Raw genomic sequence first — 19426 nt, 5'->3', positions numbered from 1 at the left:
AAAATTAGGTCACCTAGAGGCGCGATTTGATTTGGTATTATGACATTTGACTTGGACCTTTCCATAAAGATATTCTTTTATTGTTATATGGAGTTTGTTTTAGAACTCACGTGCTCGGGTCGCGCGAGATCGGGGTGTGACACTTATTCCCGGCATCCTTGCAATGGTAAGCTCTTTCAAAGAGGGTATTTGGCCGAGTGGTGGCAAGGAAAAACAATTCTCGCATTTCTCCAAACGTAACGACACCATATTGCAAAACGATTGATCTCCTAATCAAGTAGGAAATCTTGTGCCTCCATAGTTTTTTATCTCAAGGTGCTTCAAGGTTGTATGAGGCTCTAGCTTTTCCAGTACATCTCTTGCATTCTGTGAGTCCTCTGTAGCGCTATCCCATTCCAACGCTAGCTTGTCAAGATGCTTTTTCTCACTCATCTTTGCTTCCAATGCATCGTTGCCGCTTTCTACATTTTGCAATCCTGAGATGGAGATCGTCCCGCGAAGGCAACGAAACTCTCCCAACTCACTAATACCCGTGCACTTTCCTACTACAAAAACAGTTAATTGCTGGAGATCTTTCAACCTATTTATATTCATTGGCATCTCTTTTAAGTTGGTTCCGCTTAAATCAAGATGACGCAATGAAATCAGTTTTACAAGATCTGCTAGTAATATTGTAAGAAGATCACATTTAAATAACAACAATGTTTCTAAATTATACAGTGTACAAACTGATTCTGGCAACTCCCTGATTTGGGCCCAAGAAAGGTCCAAAAAGCGTAGATGTATCAAATTGCCAATTGAATACGGCAATTCTCCAATCCCATATTCCGACAATGACAACAGCCGTAAGCGTGTCAGTCTTGGCAAAATCTCATCCACAACCCTGTTGCTCAACTCGATTAAATCACCTCTACCCTCCAATGGTAGGAAAGTTCTTAAACACTTAGCCTCCCTTATTTCCTTGAACTTCTCCAAACTACAAAATCTACTTCGAACAAATGAGAAATAACGCACCTTTTCAGCATTACCATGTGGGTTGCCATCCCATAGCCTAAAACAGAAATCTTCCATCACATATTGAGCTAAATCATGAACAAGATCATGCATGACATACAAAGAATCATTAGCATTTGATCTTTGAAAAAATGACCTTGAAAGCAATTCGCGGAAGCACTCATAACCTTCTTCTTCCACTGTCTTATTATTCTTGGGCTTTTCCAAAAAACCTTCTGCTATCCAAATTGAGACCAATTCCTCCATGTTGAATTCATAGTCCTTAAAAAATATGGAACAGTAAGAAAAACATCTTTTTAAATGCGAGGGGAGATACTGATAGCTCAATCTTAATGCTAGAAGGATATTACTCTTCTCCTCTGATAACTCCCATGTGGCACTCTCCAGTATGTTGTTCCAATCCTTGAGATCTCGTTGGGAGCGCAAAAGACCACCCAATGTTTTTACAGTTAAAGGCAAACCATTACATTTTCTCACTATCTCCTTACCAATCCTTTCAAGGTCAGGATGTGCATTGCAATCTCCCTTCTCAAATGCATGTTTGGAAAACAATTTCCAACAATCTTCCTCTGGTAATTTCTGCAAACCATCCTCTGGTAATTTCTGCAAACCATGAATAGGAACTATTTGCATGATAGATGCAACGCTCTCATTACGCGTTGTAACGATAATCTTACTCCCGTGTGCTCCTAATCTGAAAGGAGTCATCAAGGCGTTCCAATTGTCATAGTTCTCGTTCCAAACATCATCCAAGACAATAGAAACTTTTTCCCACTCAATGATTCCTTCAGCTTGACTGCAAGCAAGTTTGGGTCCTTTGTATCACAAGCCTTCTCAGTGACTGCCTCAACAATTGCTAGTGTGACCCTTGAAACATCAAATACGTCAGAGACACATACCCATGCTTTCTTAACGAAGTGCCCATCCAATCTACCATCGTTGTACAAAAGTTGAGCAAGGGTGGTCTTGCCCACCCCACCCATCCCAACAACCAGAATCACATCTATCCCATTACTACTTTCTCCATCTGAGAGCAACAATTTCATTATCTTTTCCTTGTCATTCTCCCGTCCATAAACACAAGATTCATCCACAAAAGAAGTTGTTGGCAACCCGGTTTGGGACCAATTCCGTCCACCAACTTCTATCAAACCAAGTACGTCTTTTTCATTCGTAAAATCTTCTAATTCATGAATCATCCTCTCTAACTTGGACTCTATCTCAACGTCAAATAATTTAGTGAAGGACGAGAACAGAGACTGTACCTGGTTTGGGCCACTTTGGTTCTCAGCTTCCACCTTGCACCGCAAAGTCTCAGTAGCAATCTCATCCACTAAGTCTTCGGCGTGGTAAACGGCATCTTTAAGCTCATCCAGCCATTCTTTCACAGCTCGATGAGTGATCTGCTTGTCCTCTGCATCATTGAGCACCTTATTAAGTCCAAGCAACTTCAACTTCAGCTTCTTGAGGAGCCTTTCGTCATGCTTTCGACCCCGGAAGAACTTGACGTGCTTGGGGGAAGTCAAACGGTCGAGCAGCACTGAAAATGCAGCCCCGAGAAGTGCTTGTCCAGCCATGTTTTTTTCTGTTCTTATGCTTCACAAGATGGTAGGGAAACAAACAGTGCAGGAAAACCATGACTGAAAGCCTCTGCAACCTTATAAGGCTAAGCTGAATCCATTTATGGAATGAATGTCTTTTTGACTCTTTTTTTTTTTACAATTAATGGAAAGCCACTGGCACTTGCTTAAAAGAAAACAGAGAAAATTTAGTGTGCTGAACCAAGAAACCAATAAACTAGATGACGAAATTGTGACAGAATGCAAATTAAAGAGAATATTTTAGACATTTTACATTTTATTTTTACAATGAAAAGACAAACTCATGTGTATTATATTTCTCACCTTAATTATTTTTTCATTGAATAATCAAAATATTTTAAGAAAATTAAGAATATTATATTAGAATATATTACATGTAATATTACAAAATTCGATAAAATAGAAAAAAATGAATGCCAAGCGATACATGTTGGAAACTTACCTACAACTTTGTGGAAACAAATAATAATAATAATAATGAGTAACTTTTTATTTTTTGAGAAAAGTTTCTATCTCAAAAAGTCCTATATAAAAAGAGGAAATGATTTGTGACTATAATTTTTAGCTATTAAAATTTCATTAGAAATTATTAATGAAAACTTTATTGTTAGGACAGATTTTATATTGTTTTAAAAATTCACTTGCTTCTTTTTCAAGCTCAACAATCTCTTTCGAGATAAATACTTAAAATGCAAGAGATAATGCCACGACAAGTTTTTATGGTGCCACGACCACCTCATACAAAGTGACGAGTTTACCCTCAATTCGCAACAGTCCGGCTTGGCGGCTTTCTTTCCCCTTCTCTCTCTCTCCCCCCTCCCCTTCCCCCTCTCTCTTCCTCTCCCTCCATTTCAGAAACCCTGTTGTTGAATTCCGATGATCACGAGCCCCTCCGTCACACACCCCCACTCAACGATGACCCAAACAAGAAAGTCGATTGCAAAGTCTCCAAACTATCTTTTCAGTCTAGCTGATAGGAGTGCTTCCAATTTAGCTTGAGGAGGCGAACAATTTTGAACGAGAGATGAAAATATGCAAAGGTTCCTCTGGATTAAACTATTCTTTGCTTGTCGAAATGAATATTTGTGAAGGTTTGTGTCTCAAAGTTGGGAATCGGGTTCGAACTCTTCGAAGCGAAGTCGAGAACCAATAAATTTTTTTTCCCCCCTTCTCTGAACTGAGGTTGCGAACGAGAACGTATTTGAAACTGGGAATTTGCTTTGGCAACTCGAGAATGCTATCGATTAGATGACAATGTGCAACGACGCGGCGGTGGAGAAAAGGGGGTGGTCGTGGATCGGAGAGGCGGTGGGTCGACAGAGAGAACAGAGGAAAAGGGGAGTTGTTTCGAGGTGAGAGAAGGTCAAAAAGACGAGCTGAATTCCGACTTGGTTGCTTTGAATTACAATGGCAAGATCGTCCTGTTACATACTGTACAAGTTTGTGGCACTAAAACAAACTAGTCGTGGCATTATCCCTGTCCTAAAATAATTCCATGTTTTTTGTAAAAAAAAAAAAATTGCTCCTTTGGTTTGGCAGTACATTTACAACCTTCCATTGTCAAAGCAATTTGAAAAAAGCAATTGGACTCCAAAGTTTGGTTGAAATGTTAGAATATTTTTTTTAAAGAAAAATCGGCCCTAGTAATCTGTAATAGGCCCCAAAATCAATCGACCAAAATAAAGTTATCAACGTGACAATTGAGCAATTAAAAATTTGCTTCCCATAAATGGACATTTGTGGTGGAAGAGAATTACTAGCCCCACACGGCTTTTTCCTTTTTCGTTTTGCGACTTTTTTCTGGGTTACCTCCTATTTGCAGGAAAAGAGGGGGAGATTCATCTCCTCTTTTTACAGCACAAAAAGTTTGGCATAAAATTCACAAAGACTGAAAAAAAAAAAAATTGAAAAAGACAAAACCAAAATAAGTACTTATTATTTGAATAAGAACTTATTTTTTGAATTAAAAGTAATGCATTATGAGAGAATAACATGTATCATAAAGTGAGAAATAAGTATTTAAAAAACAAGAACCTTAGCAGAACGGGACCGTAATCTATAATATTTTGGTTAGCGGAAACATGGCCTGAAGTTAAGCAGGTGATCTGATCAAAATAAAGCTGCAAGGCCAAAAATGGGGTCACGGACAATAATTCAGAGCACCGAAGACTTTTAGCAATTTTTGGAGGAACCCAACACGGTTTAATAACCATCCTAACTACAAGTGTTTGGGAATTTGTGGAGGGAGTGAACCAAACTCACACGGTATTTCCTTTTAAGCCCTTTTTCCAGGGTTAGGTTCATCTCCCATTTGCTGTAAACAACAATGTTGTAAATACTTGTAATAGTGAACATTATTATTATGCAAACAAACCACACTCATTGACCACTAATCGAAAGAAGCTTACCAAATAGGAGTAATTTCCTCGGCACCTCCAGTTGTACATGGATTTGATTTGTAAACTAATAAACCATTTGGCCATGAAATTGAACTTGAACTTGAGAAAAATAGAGAGAGTGATGAGTGTATTTGCAAAAGTAGTTACACAGAGCTTGTGGTACATTAAGACAAATGAAAAGTACAGAATCGCTAAGGACCCAATTGTCAGTGAATTTCTAGGACTGCAATTGATCGAACTTTTTTCTAAGCGACTGCAATTGATCGAACTTTTGAGTTTTGACGCTATTTAGAGCTGCTTGCCTGTGTTGCAATATTAGAAGTGATCTATTGTCAAGTTCTTTCTCTATCTCATTAATTTTATTTTTTCGAGGCAGTTTCCTTGAAAGTTTCATTTTGATTCAAGCACACATACCACGAAATAGGGTATGGAAAATGATTAGCAGCCTCATCCACTATGAACACCTTGACGAATCGGTAAGTACAAGAAGTGAAAACCTCAGAACAAGTGAATTCCATCAGAAAGAAAATGAGGAATATAATACCAAGATTGACTATTTGGTTGTTCTCGAGGATACCGGTGAAGAGTCTTACAATCCAAAAATCTCAAGTATTTAAAGACAAATTTAAGTTTCTTCTTATGAGACAAAACAAATGTAATTTGATCAAATAGTTGGGGATGTAACCATGAAATTTACATTTTGCATGAATGGTCTCTACCATCATGACCTACGGATAATCTCATCCTAAAAATATAATTCGTGTTGAACCTTCCAACATAGACTATTTGGTGAAAATCTCGTAAAAGAGAAGAGAAAAAAATGTCATATTGACCAAAAATCTTAATTACAATATATGAGTTGGACCAGGTATATATATAAAAATATTCCAAGCCTTGAATAAAAGGTACAAAAGAACACATCGAAAACTTGGAAGGTTTTTTCCCCTTCCTTTCCCCCAAACTCATTGTCTTGAATTATCACCAAACATGTTCAAATCAACGGTTTAGAAAGAAAAAAAAAAAAAAGGCTCAAAGGAAAAAAGAGATGAATCTCAACGGTCAGGTTTCCCCACTTATGGGCCCTTTTCAAGCCCACTTCAATGCTAGTGCTAGCATTTTAGTTCAGGCCAAAAATCATAGTGATGAAATAGATATTAATCACCCCAATTTTTTTAGATCTACCTTCGCCACAATTGATTGAACACATTTTCTCTAAGATAAATATGTAACTACCATGTGTTTGGTTGCTATCCGACCAACATGAAATTTGGTGGACTTAATGATCACAACAATCTCCAAAAATGATAGAGGTCCGAAAATCAAAGTGGGTCTAGAAAGAGCTCACCAATGGACAAAACTAAACAGGGATTAATTTTATCCAACAGTCATTAGAAGTACAAATCAATGGCCTCCCAAACACACAAGCTAGGGACAAGAAGTTGGAAGCTAATCACCCAAAGCAACTTAATGCGTAGACTGTGGACAAAAAAATTATGACTAATTCTTATATATATTTTCTAAACACTACAAAATATGTCTGTAAACCAAACAGCAAAGACGACGAATGTCCTGAGAACTTCAATCTGTTTACTGCTTTTAAAACACCAAGAAATTGGAACCATAAGCCTGATGTAACCTAACTGAAAATGCGAGTTTTTGTATATATAAAGGTATCAGAGCCCCGGTAGAGAACCACAAGCGATGAGTTTCAAACTCCAATTTTAATGCTGAATGAAATTTACCTTTCCAATTCATCACACACTTTGCCGAGTCTTGATCATTTGTTTAACTGTTGCAAGCCAGAAATTGCACTCATCCGAGTCGCTAATGGTAAGTTGCACAGGAGAACCCAATGTCGGCTGCGGCTATTGCTCCACATTCCTCAACACAGGAGGGGTTTCAGGGACGAGCGGTTTTACTGTAGTCTGAGGGGTTACCGGTGGTGTATCAAAGTTCATCTGGTATAAAATGTATAAACAGCTCAACAGAATCAGAGTTTGCAGCCTAATTTCCTTCTTTTAAGTGACAGTTGGAAAGTACATTAAAGTAAATTGATGGAAGAGAAAAAAAAATAGGAAGAAATTATTTAAGTGAAACTAAGGAACAGCAGGCTCATGCTATTACAATCTCAAACACCAGAAGTTCTGGCAAACAATCATCAGAGTTGTAAAGCTTCAAAGTTGAGAATTTGATTTCTGTCTGCAAGATTTATAGCTAACCCAAAATCTTTTAAGTAGCAATAAGCACTATGGCAGGACATAAATCTTTCAGCAAAGCAAGCTAACTACTATGGAAGACACTATCATGATTCTTTTAGTACGAGAAACTTTGTACTCCCCTAGTGGAATTAAACCCAACTATGAAAGTACCTGTTGAATTTGAGGTGCTTGGGATGGCACAAACATTTGAGGCTGTGGTACGGGCAGATATGGGGCAGGAGCACCATATCTTCTCCCCTATGAATAGCTGAATGACTGTTGGTAATTTTCCCCATAACCATAAGGATCCGTTAGAATGCTTTGTTTCTGTTGCGATGGTATTGTTTCCTACAGAATAAAGAAGAGACAAACTACTAAAAGATTGAAAATATTACTAGAAGCAAAGTAGTACAGATTTTAAAGTTAGACAGTTGCTGAAAATTAGTAGTTCTGTGAGTCAAAATGGTCAAAATGATAAAAGATTAAGCACCTAGTACTAATGTTGAGGGGCCTCAACTGTGCCAAAACTGGATGGACCAGCACCGTATGCGTGTCCTGCTTGTGACTGAAAGTTGTCGAAAGCCAAAGACTTGGGTACTTCTTTCTCTGCCATAATAGCGACACAAAATCATCAGCTGGAAAACACGTTGCAACAACGAAGCCCCACTTCGGACAAATAGTAGAAGAGCTTATTTCACTTCGAAGATCAAGGTAGAAAACTCAAAACAAACTATCCATCAAACTCCCTAATATGGAAATAGTAAGCCTGAGGTGGCTCTTCTTATAACATAAAAAAGTACCAAATACAAAACTAGAAGTAAAAGTAGGAATCTATGTAATCTAGTTACAATTGCAATAGGTCAAACACATCCAGCCCAGCTGGATATATACCCGAAACTTTCTTTTGAGGCCCAATTTTATGAGTATTCTCCCACACTCTTTCATCATGTCCTCTCTACAAAAGCAGTAACTATGATCTATGATCTATCTAATCAGGTACCAAACTCCAAAATTGAAACGTAAATCAGAACTCGAAAGCCTTCGATGCCCATAATACAAAACTTCAAGTACATTAAAAAAAGTTGTGCTTCAGGAATATCAGAATCAGCAATTAAATAAACATCTATTTCTCTCTTCTTTTCCCCCTTTTTTGCTTGGTCTAAATCAAGAGGTGGATCAATCTCAAATAATTGCAGTTTAAAGTTCAGAATCCTACAATACTATGAAAAACAACGTAGGGTTCATGTACATCTATAAACATCTGTTAAGTCTAGCAGATATGCATCACTTCCAAGAAATGATAGTGATTGCATAAATTCTAAGTTTCCACAAGAGAATCTGTCCGCGTTGTATTCAATCTCGACTACTATGTGGTAGTGACTCCAAGGATCACAAGTTAATCCTCACAGTACGAACCAAAAATAGCTGTGTGCGTACCTCTTTCATATTAAGAGAACTAATTTAGTTATCCTCTTTCTCGTATATAAAGTGGATTATGAGAGGAACTTAACGTGTCCATTCAAAGCAAGTACCAAATGTAGAACATTAACATCCAAATGGGGGCTACAATATAATTAATTGCTGCAAAAAAAATTAAGATAGAAAAGAGTAGGCCCATTACACTTTCGCTCCAGCTCTTACAAACAGGATGAATAAAAGCAGAAATCCAAGGAAAATGTCGCTGAATTTGTGTAGACACCCCAATTTAAACCTATTAAAAACCCTTGATTTGCGGCTTTTTGGTCTCCCGATGATGAATTTGGGAACGATGTGTGCCTCGGTTATGGTGAACCTTGCTTCTTGAGTTCATCAAAAATCAATTTTAATCCAAATAATTGAGTCCCAAGCGCTCAGGACGTATCTTTAAAAAACTCAGATTTTGTCTCATTCCTGAGCGCTCAGGTCAATAGATTTTCCATGGGAATTTAAATTCCCAGCTTTTTTTAGAAGCACATGGTAATGTTTTGTTCAATATTCGGTCTTTGCTATAGTGTTTTTCAACAGAACCAGCAGAAGACCAAATTATGCTATTTCATGTCCTTTCAAATATTTTTATATTGTTTTATAATTAAATTTCAAAATTCAAATTCAAATTCCCTTGGCCTATAAATAGCAACTCCAATGTTGCATTTTGGACCACCAGAAAATACCAGAAAGCCACCACGAAATACTGTATCTATACTCTCTCATTTTCAAAAAAAAAAAAATATTTTGCAAAAGAAAATCATTCTCTAAAATCAAGGCAATTTCCAATGTTTTCAAGGAAAATTCCAAAAATTAGGAGTGGTGTGAAGTCTTTGTTCTTAGAATTTTTCCACCAGTTTCCACCTTCGAAGTTCATTCAAGAAGCAAGAATTCACTCAAGAAGGTAGATTTCTTCTACTTTCTTAATTTCAAACTGAAAAGGTCTCAATCCTTCTGAGGGAGGTCATTCAGCCCACTTTAGAGCATCATAATGGAAGTGTAGTAGAATGATCTTGATATAAAATCAAGGAAAAAGAGTTGCAAAGAAAGTTTTCAAATTGGTTTTGTAGTACTCCTGAGCGCTCAGGAGTGATTTTGGTTATATTTTTGCATTTTTCAGTTGAATGCTCAAGGGAAAATGGGATTTTCATAGATTTATGGTATCTCTTTCACATTTTTGAAAGTAATTTAGTTCTACGGTTATTTCCAGAAGCTCTTGCTTTTCATTGAACAAAATGAAAGCGATGCATCTATATCTGCATGGAAAACCATAGTTCCCTTGAAAATTCTGCTCTTAATGCTCTTGTTAACTTCAAAAGTAGTCGGGATTATGCAAAGCCAGTTTAATTTTAATTTCAAGATGCTATGATGCGGAGTCTGGATGGCTAGGACCAGTTCTTGGCAGTTCGAACTTTTTGCTGAGCATTAGCTAATATTTCATTAGTACCATATATTGCTGTATTTTTGTCTAACAAAAATTTACAAGATGGAGCAGCAGTACTCCTGAGCGCTCAGGAGTGCGTTCCCAAGCGCTCGGGAGTAATCTCAAACAGATCTGCATTTTACATGCATCACTTCATATCTTGCACTACTTGATAAATATATATTGCACACCATCACAATCAAGCACTTCTTTACTTGATGTATTTTTCAGCATGTGCTAACTGATTATTAGATAGACAATGCAACAAAAAATATTTTCAAAAATCCCTCAAATGCTTAGTAGAGACCAATTTTAAATCGGGTGAGGGAGGTGCCGTAAAACCCTTCCTCCCTCGTAATATGGCTTCCGAATCCTCAAACGAATCTCTGGTTTTCAAATTCAATCAATCATTTTCAATCAAAACGGTTTCTCAGGTAGCGAACCATAAATCCGGGTGGCGACTCTTCAAATTTTCAAATCAAAACATTATTTTTCGGGCCGCCCCTATCCACCCCGGGGCTATGGTAGCCCACAATTTGTAATGAGACAGACATAAAAATAGCAGCACCTCAGACTTACATACCTAACTTCATTTTCTCCGTGTCACACTGGAAAGTGGTTTGATCACAATCATGTAATGCCAAAGTGATACGAGCACTTCCCTCCACAAAGTCATAATCCACACACGACCTAAATGAACAGCCATCACTTCATACAATTTGGCCACCCAAGATCTGCCCGCTTTTAGAAGCCATGTTGTAAGCTTATATCAAATAACAGCCACATGATTGAGATTTTGTGATTCTGAAAGAGCTTATGTTGAGTAGAACACCAACCTAGAAAAATGAACCACTGAATTGGAGAAATATGTAGTAGGTTAGATGCTCTATAGAAGGACCAAGTAGTTTTATAATAGAAAGTGATACAACAAAATCAAGTGGAAGGCAAAATGCAAGTGAAAAATGCTAAACTACTCAAGGGAAGGGTCCAAAATATTCTGAAATATGTTACTCAGTCAGACCTTAAGGTTTTTTCAAAAGAAATTTCAGACCTTGTGTAGCTCAGCACTTAACCAAGCGGACTGCACCACCATGGCACCAATTGAAAGGCAATTCTACGTTGATTTGTACAATTAAGAAACATTTTGTACATCTTTTGAAAAAAAATCCTTGTTAATATTCCCATCACTATTTAGAAAACTATAATTTTCAAGGCAGAAAAGAATACAATGCGCACATACTGAAAAAAGATGAGATCAAACCTGCATAGCTGTACATGCCTCTAGCTGTTTGTTATCAGTCAGCTAACTTCCAAACTCAGGAAATTGAAAACCAAGTAATAATGTTGGAAAGTTGTGGTCTTCGCGTAATCCCAAGTTTTTTAAAAAAGAAAATAGCAGACCAAGGCCAATTAGATCACCTTTTTAGCAGTTGTAGGTCCAAAATAAAGAAATAGCTAAAAAAAATTATGAGGAAAAGAAATGGAAATGGAAGTCCATACTTCCGCATGCAAAGGCAAAGAGAAGGGGATGAGAAATTAATAGTGGCTAGCTGGAGAATTAATAACAGAAGATGAATGGAATCAAATAATGACAGGTCGAATTTTTCTTGGAATCACAGAAGATGAGTTGGAATAGAATTATTCGCTGATTGGTTCACCATCGACGAATATAAGAGGGATGTGAGAAATCTTGGGCCAGTCTTCTCCTTCCTTCCTACGGCAACGAGGCTTCAGCAATGGACAGCCCCGAATTTCCAGCTCTAAAAGGGAAGTGGGAAGCCCCTCTACCGAAAAGGATTGGAGCTGAGGGCAATTGTGAATCTCCATGCGTTCGAGAGAGCCAAGAGGTTGAAGGCCCCTTCCGTTGAGTGATTTGAGATTCCGCATACCTTTGATGCCGAGATCTGTAAGAGTGGAGGGCAGCAGCCCCTCCTCGGGGAACGACTCCAGCACATCTTCAGATTCACCGCCCAGATAAATGCCTGTAAGAGAGGGTAGTGTTTGCAAACCCCAATCTCTTCGGCCGCCAAGAAGTTTCTTGCAATTGTTGATACGAAGAAGACCTAATTTGGAGGGCAGACCCCTTCCCGGAAAAGACTCAATTTCTGGACAATCATATAAATATAACCTTTCAAGAGATGGAAGGAGGGTGTGCATTTGTTCTGGTAGAGCCTTCAGTTTCTCGCAATGCTGGACCCGTAAAGAAGACATATTTTTGCAACCCTCGAGAATAAGGGTCTCAAAATTTGTACAACCCGTAATTTGTAGAGATCGAAGCTTTGGGAATAAACCTAGTGGGATGGATTTGAGACTCTCACACCCATACAAGTCCAACCATCCAAGGAACATGTTACAGTGGCTCATCTCGTCAGATAGTGGGACATATAGCCTTGGACAATTCCCTACAATCAGGGACTTCAGATTTGTTAGTGTTACCAGCTCGCTTGGAAATTCCTCCAAACTTGCAAGGTCTGAAATACTCAGGTATTCTACAGAAGACACACCTTGCCACTGCAACTGCATCCCTTGGCATCCATATATACAACTCTAGCCGACGTAGAGAAGTAGTGTTCGGAAGTGAAGCCACAAGTTCTGGGCAATCCTGTATTTTAAGTCCCACCAGAGAAGGCAACTTCGTCGGTAAGTGTCCAATCAGCTTGGGACACGTGATTAGCTCCAGCTTTTTAAGCTGAGAGAACTCTCCGGCATCTAATATACACCAATCCACCCACCCGGACATTTCCGCAAAACGTAGAGTTTCCAGATATTGAAACGGTTTGCCTAAAGAACCACCCTCCCCGTAAAATTCACGACCCAAGCTCGTTATTCCCGGCATGCTTTCAATGGTAAGCTCTTTCAAAGAGGGCATTTGACCAAGTGGGGGCAAGAAAAAGCAATTCTCAAACCGTAGAGTCTCCAGGGATTGAAACGGTTTGCTTAAACAACTAATATCTCCATAAAACTCATGGCCCACGTTCGTTATTTCCAGCATCGATGCAATGGTAAGCTCCTTCAAAGAGGGCAATTGACCAAGTGGCGGCAAGGATAAACAATTGTTGCAATTCTCCAGACGTAAAGACAACATATTGCAAAACGATTGATCTCCTAACCATGTAGGAAATCTTGTGCCTCCATAGTTATTTATCTCAAGGTGCTTCACATTTGTATGTGGCTCTAGGTTTTCAAGTACTTCTCTTGCATTCTGTGAATCCTTTGTAGTGCCATACCATTCCAACGCTAGCTTATCAAGGTGCTTTTTCTTACTCATCCTTGCTTCCAATGCATCGTTGCTGCTCTTTACATTTTGTAATTCTGAGATGGAGATTGATCCTTGAAGACAATTTAACTGTCCCAACTCATTAACACCTGCGAACTTTCCTACTACAAAAACCGTTAATTGTCGGAGATCTTTCAACCTACTTATATTCACCGGCATCTCTTTTAAGTTGGTTCCGCCTAAATCAAAATGACGCAATGAAATCAGTTTTACAATATCTGCGGGTAATGTTGTAAGATGATAACAACCAACTAACAACAATGTTTCTAAATTATACAGCGTACAAACTGATTTCGGCAACTCCTTGAATAGGTTGAAGGAGAGGTCCAAAAATCGTAGATGTATCATATCGCCAATTGAATGAGGCAATTCCTTAATCATGCAATTCCCCAATGACAGCAGCCGTAAGCGTGTCAATCTCGGCAAAATCACATCCACAACCTTTTTGCTCAACCACTTTTCGCCAATACCTCTATGATTTAATGGTTGGAAAGTTCTTAAACACTTAGCCTCCCTAATTCCCTTGAAGTCCTCAAAGCCATGAACTATATGTTGAAGATAAGAGAAATGACGTACCTTTTCAGCAATATTGTGTGGCTTGCCATCCTCTAGCCTATAACAGAAATCTCCCATCACATATTGAGCCAAATCATGAACAAGATCATGCATGACATACAAAGAATCATTAGCATTTGATCTTTGAAAAAATGACCTTGAAAACAATTCCCGGAAGCACTCATAACCTTCTTCTTCCACTACTTTATTATTCTTGGGCTTCACCAAAAAACCTTCTGCTATCCAAATTGAGACTAATTCCTTCATGGTGAATTCATAGTCCTTAATAAATATGGAACAGTAGGCAAAACATCTTTTCAAATGGGATGGGAGGTAATGATAGCTCAATCTTAATGCTGGAAGGATGTTGCTCTTCTCCTCTGATAACTCCCATATGGCACTCTCCAGTATATTATTCCAATCCTTAAGATCTCGTTGGGAGCGCAAAAGACCACCCTGTGTTTTTGCAGCTAAAGGCAAGCCTTTACATTTTCTCACTATTTTCCTACCAATCCTTTCAAGATTAGGATGGTCATTGCAATCTCCCTTCTCAAATGCATGTTTGGAAAACAATTTCCAACAATCTTCCTCCGGTAATCTCTGCAAACCATGAATAGGAACTGTTTGCATGATAGACGCAACGCTCTCATTGCGCGTTGTAACGATAATCTTACTCCCGTGTGCTCCAAATATGAAAGGAGTCATCAAGGCATTCCAATTGTCATAGTTCTCATTCCAAACATCATCCAAGACAATAAGAAATTTTTTCCCACTCAATGATTCCTTCAACTTGACCGCAAGCAAGTTTGGGTCCTTTGTATAACAAGCCCTCTCAGTGACTGCCTCAACAATTGCTAGTGTGACCCTTGAAACATCAAATACGTCAGAGACACATACCCATGCTTTCTGAACAAAGTGCCCATCCAATCTGCCATCGTTGTACAAAAGTTGAGCAAGGGTGGTCTTGCCCACCCCACCCATCCCAACAATTGGAATCACATCTACCTTATAGGTACTTTCTCCATCAGACAGCAACAATTTCATTAACTTTTCTTTGTCATTCTGCCGTCCATAAACACAGGATTCATCCACCAAAGAAGTTGTTGGCAACCTGGTTTGGGACCAATTCCGTCCAGCAACTTCTTTCAAACCAAGGACGTCTTTTTCTTCCGTACAATCTTCCAATATCTCAATCATCCTCTCTAACTTGGACTCTATCTCATTGTCAAATAATTTAGTGAAGGACGAGATCAGAGACTGTACCTGGTTTGGGCCGCTTTGGTACTCGGCTTCGACCTTGCACCGCAAAGCCTCAGTAGCAATCTCATCCACCAAGTCTTCGGCATCGTAAACGGCACCTTTAAGCTCGTCCAGCCATTCTTTCACAGCTCGATCATTGATCTGCTTGTCCTCTGCATCATTGAGCACCTTATTAAGTCCAAGCAACTTCAACTTCAGCTTCTTGAGGAGCCTTTCGTCATGCTTTCGACCCCGGAAGAAGTTAATGAGCTTGGGGGAAGCCAAACGGTCGATCAGCATTCCAAATGCAGAGCCGAGAAGTGCTTCTCCAGCCATATGTTTTTTTCTGTTTTTTGCAAACTAAAGAGATCACAAGAGGGTGGGGGTAGCAAATTAAGAGTGCAGGAAACCAAGATTGGAAGCCTCTGCAACTTTATGTTATGTGGGTGAGCGGAATCTATCAATGGAATGAATATGTCTATTTTTATTATTCATGCAGTGAATTGAGGGCATTGATTGGCAGAAGACTGGAATATATGGAATAAATGTACTAATATTTTTATATGAGGAAATGTATTTTTATTAGGGGAACAAATGTATTTCTCCTTATTGAAAGCCACTGGCACACCGCTTAAAAAATACTCTACAGAACAAAGTTGGAGTGCTGGACCAACAAAACAATTAACAATAGAAATCATCACTCCCTTCTGGGAGACATTGGATAAAATAGAAAAAATTACGAATACCACGCTATACATTTGGGAAACTTACCTAAAACTTTATGGAAACTTACCTAAAACTTTATGGAAACTAATAATATTATGCCTCTTATTGGGGTAGGTTACGCATTTTTTTAGCGTTAACTTTTTATTTTTATTTTGAGAGAAGTTCCTATCTCAAAAGGTCCAAAAAAAGGAAAAAAGAAAACTGATTTGTGTCTATAATTCTGGTACTTTTAAATCTATTCGAAAAAAGTATATTATTTTTGAAAAATCATTATAAGCTCTTAAATTTTCATTAGAAAGGTTCGAGATTTATTTTACACCAAAAGACTTTATTGTTGTAAAAATTCAATTAATTCTTTTTCAAGCTCAATCTTTTTTAGAGATAGAACAATTTCATGCTTTTTAGATTTTTTCACAAAGTATTTTTGAATTCTTTTCATCATCTTCCATAATTTTGAAAACAAATCAATATGTCGTCAATATAAATTACGCAAAAATCTTTAAGATCTTTAAAGATACTATCAAATCTAGAACCCTAGATCTGGTTCTTTGGAACTAGGTCAAGGTGACGTGACGGTGACGGCGTCAAGGCAGTAGGTTGCGGCAGGCATGTGTTCAAGTCGGTGCAGCGGGCCATCTTTAGCATTGCCCATACCTGGCCTCTCCTCTTGGCCACTCCACCCACCCTCACGAGTGTGTTCGGTGGGTCCGACACCGGTGTTCTGTTTCTTCGCAGCTTTGGTTTGTTTTGTTTTTTTTTGTTTTTATGGTTGTATTTCACTACAATAAAAAACACAATTGCAGACTAAAGGTTAGTCGCCTAATGTGACCTTTTTAGTCGCAAAAGTGAGCGACTAAAAAACTCAGTCATAGTTTCTCTTTTAGTCGGTAAAGTTAACTTTTGCCGACTAAATATTTAGTCGGCAATAATAATTGCATTGTGGCGTCAAATGTTATTACAAAAAAATCAGGGGGTGTCGCCAAAATGGAAAAATAATTTGCCATTTTTTATAGGGATTTGCCTTGGTAAGATTCCCTTGTTCCAAGATGGAGCCCCAAGTCTCGAACCTAAGGCCATATGGTCCATCCCACACACAACTTGCCACTCCACCACCGCTGTATATTGTTTTCTTTTCGGTAATAAAAATACTTATACCATTCGGTTTTGTCTGTTTTACTCTTATTTTTTAAATTTACTTTTCTTTTATAAGCTTTTAAATTTACTTTCTTAAAATACAAAAAAACTTGTTAGCACTAAATCTTTTTTTTAGGACCTACACACTAAAAGAGAATATTGCAAGACAGAACCTATTTCTCCAAATACGCAAATTAGAACCATTATCACCCGAGCCCCACTTGAGGTTTTTTTGTCCTGTTAGAACCATCTATCTTCGTTTTATTACTGGGTTAAAGATCATTCTTTACCGGAGATTATAGTTTGATCGTTTTTATTAGACAATTGTTTGAACGAAAATATTATTTTATTATGAGTTCATGTCTCGATAAAGGGGTTTTCTAAACCTGATCGAGTCACAAATTTACGAGGATGAATTAGTCAACAAGTGTAACAAAATGAACGGTCTCGATCATAATGATTTTCTCGCGATCGTGTGGCTTCTGCAACAATAAGTGCAACATAAGATTTAGTTGACTATCAAGTAAATCAAAGGTATAAATTGTAAAACATAACTGCCGAGTAATTTTTTATAATGCTTGTTCTGAACCGTTAGGATTTCACTTATTACCAATCATAGCATTGTCACCAAAATCGAAGATCACTCGATATCGGCGACCACATGATATACTTGGAGGACGAAAATGAGACTCGAGTGAAACTAGGAGGATCATTTATATAAATTTCCCAAAAATATATGTCTATTAAGCCGGTCCTTTTGGGTCAAAATCCTTGCCCGCCACTGATGACCATGTCGTTCTCTTATATATTTCCAGCCAATGTTGTCTCGCCCACAGAGATGTATAAGTTCGTAAACCCTTGTCATTTTGGTTACTATTGTAGTGTGGGCCATAATGATAACGTTTCTCTGCATAGTACAATTTGAGGTTCAATTGATAATGCTTGTGGGGATAGAAGTGATAGTAGATTTTGTGTTAGAATTATTGATTTTGCTTATGTTCTATGAGAAAATTGATTTCTTAAAAGTATAGGTAAAATGTTTTTATTAAAAAGTCATTTTGAAAAACAAGGAAATGCTTTGCTGTATTCCTAAATAAAACTAATGTTTTGATATGAGTTTATAGCTAATTGCCTTCGTGCAAAAAGGGTTCTTTAGTAGGCAAATAGTTATTAACCTTTTTATTATCTAAAGCCCGCAAATGAGCTACACATGATCAATAATACATAATTTCATTTTTCTTCACACTAATAACGACACTAACGACGAGTCGCCTATTAAATTAGATTCATTGCACCTAGGGGGAGCAAGGAATTTTGTTTCCTAGGGCCAAAAGTTAGATTCACATGTTAGATACTTTTCATTTACAAATCCAAAGAATAACTAAATTAAGAGGTTAATTATAAAATAGATATGCACTTATAAAATGTATTTCTGCTTTATAATTAATTGGTCTCAAAGACTAGATACATTTTGAAAACAATGCATTACTGGTCTAGTCCCATCGATTACCTGGTATACGTACGTGGGACAAAAAACAATAAATAAATGGGGACCAAAATAGATGGGCAGAGTGATCTTGTACACTTATATTGGGCTAGGAGGGCAAAAATGAAAAGGGCAGAAAAGACTACTCCAAAAAGTATGTGCGGAGTCTTTGGATCAAAGACAAGCATGCCCAAGTCAATGGGAATATGAAGGGCTTACCATCGACATCGACCAAGACAATTGGCAAAACCATCCAATAACCAAGACTTAGCATTTAACTCCGTGGAACCCATGATGACTCCGATAGGATGTCTATTTAATTTTTTTCTAAAAGATATAAGGGGGTTAGGGTTCTTACCAAAATTTTTTTTTTTTGGTCAAACTTTAGAGATACTTTCATTGATATGAAAAACATATATCGAGAATGGCCGAACAGGTAGCCACCTCCAAGGTGAGAGGAAAGCAACCGCAAAAGAGACCTAAACTCACAAACGAATTGAACATTCCAGACAAGACTCGTTTCTGACCTTGAAAAGCCATCAAGACGACGTAGAAAACCCACCAAAACGACACACACAAGGAGTGAGAGAAAGTCCCATGCAGAGGAAGAAAACCAACAAAAAAAAAATAGTAAACAAAAACTAAAGCAAAACCTACGAGCAAACAACAGATCCACAGCCGAACTTAAGTTTAGCCGCCCAAAAATGCTGATCAAGACCCTCACTGCTGCCATGTCAAGGGCGCCCGAGAGGCAACAAAGACCACAGAACGGAACCTTGATCAGCACAGCAACCACACCACACCGTACAACAACACCAACACCAACTACTATCTCCTTCCCAAGCAACGCGATTACGTTCGGTTTGAGTTTAGTGATCCAACCCTTTCTTTTTGCGCACAGTCCTTAATT

General features: G+C 38.1%; 4 pseudogenes; all 4 read right to left on the bottom strand.

The window, feature by feature from the left end:
- Window positions 1-6854, bottom strand: part of LOC131334693 (basic leucine zipper 23-like) — a 40190-nt pseudogene extending 33336 nt beyond the window's left edge.
- LOC131334690 (putative disease resistance RPP13-like protein 1) lies at window positions 149-4009 on the bottom strand (annotated as a pseudogene).
- Window positions 6369-19426, bottom strand: part of LOC131332594 (protein transport protein SEC31 homolog B-like) — a 105567-nt pseudogene continuing 92509 nt past the window's right edge.
- LOC131334686 (putative disease resistance RPP13-like protein 1) overlaps window positions 12455-19426 on the bottom strand; it is a 29932-nt pseudogene continuing 22960 nt past the window's right edge.

This window comes from Rhododendron vialii, chromosome 7a, assembly GCF_030253575.1.
Source record: "Rhododendron vialii isolate Sample 1 chromosome 7a, ASM3025357v1".
Classification (NCBI taxonomy): Eukaryota; Viridiplantae; Streptophyta; class Magnoliopsida; order Ericales; family Ericaceae; genus Rhododendron; species Rhododendron vialii.
Note: the sequence above shows the minus strand (reverse complement) of the source record. Positions and strands in the feature narration are given on the sequence as shown.